Source organism: Halyomorpha halys, unplaced genomic scaffold (genome assembly GCF_000696795.3).
Source record: "Halyomorpha halys isolate HHAL.00 unplaced genomic scaffold, Hhal_1.1 Scaffold4.1, whole genome shotgun sequence".
Lineage (NCBI taxonomy): Eukaryota > Metazoa > Arthropoda > Insecta > Hemiptera > Pentatomidae > Halyomorpha > Halyomorpha halys.
This window is the reverse complement of record NW_027116287.1, coordinates 3,349,711-3,350,083: the sequence shown is the minus strand read 5'-3', so window position 1 is coordinate 3,350,083 and position 373 is coordinate 3,349,711. Positions and strand designations below refer to the sequence as shown.

The window sequence follows — 373 nt, the reverse complement described above, 5'->3', positions numbered from 1 at the left end:
GGACATACTCCATGTACTACATATATGTATTGTGCAGTTAACATTGGAATGTGTCAATAATATTTTACAAAAAATATTAAAAAGATACAAGAACAGGAAAAATGAAGGACAAATAAAATATAACCTACAATAACTAAAATGGTGCAATAATAACATGAGGTTAGAGAAAGGCAACTAATTATTTAAGAATATTAAAAGATATGAAATAAAATAAATAACAAAAACTGAAAGAATATGAATAACAAAAATAAATATAGTGCATATGTAGTAATTAAGTATTAAACTAGAACAAAACATAATAAATTAAGTTAATAAAATAAGTTAACCGCGACCTGTGTGAGCAAAGCTTCGTAAGTAAATATGGATATAAGCT

At 24.4% G+C, this 373-nt stretch overlaps 1 protein-coding gene across 4 annotated transcripts in view; it reads right to left on the bottom strand.

Annotated features, from left to right (window-relative positions):
• LOC106687086 (tachykinin-like peptides receptor 99D) overlaps positions 1-373 on the bottom strand; it is a 655,917-nt gene that overhangs the window by 9,341 nt on the left and 646,203 nt on the right. The gene's annotated exons all lie outside the window — the stretch shown is intronic.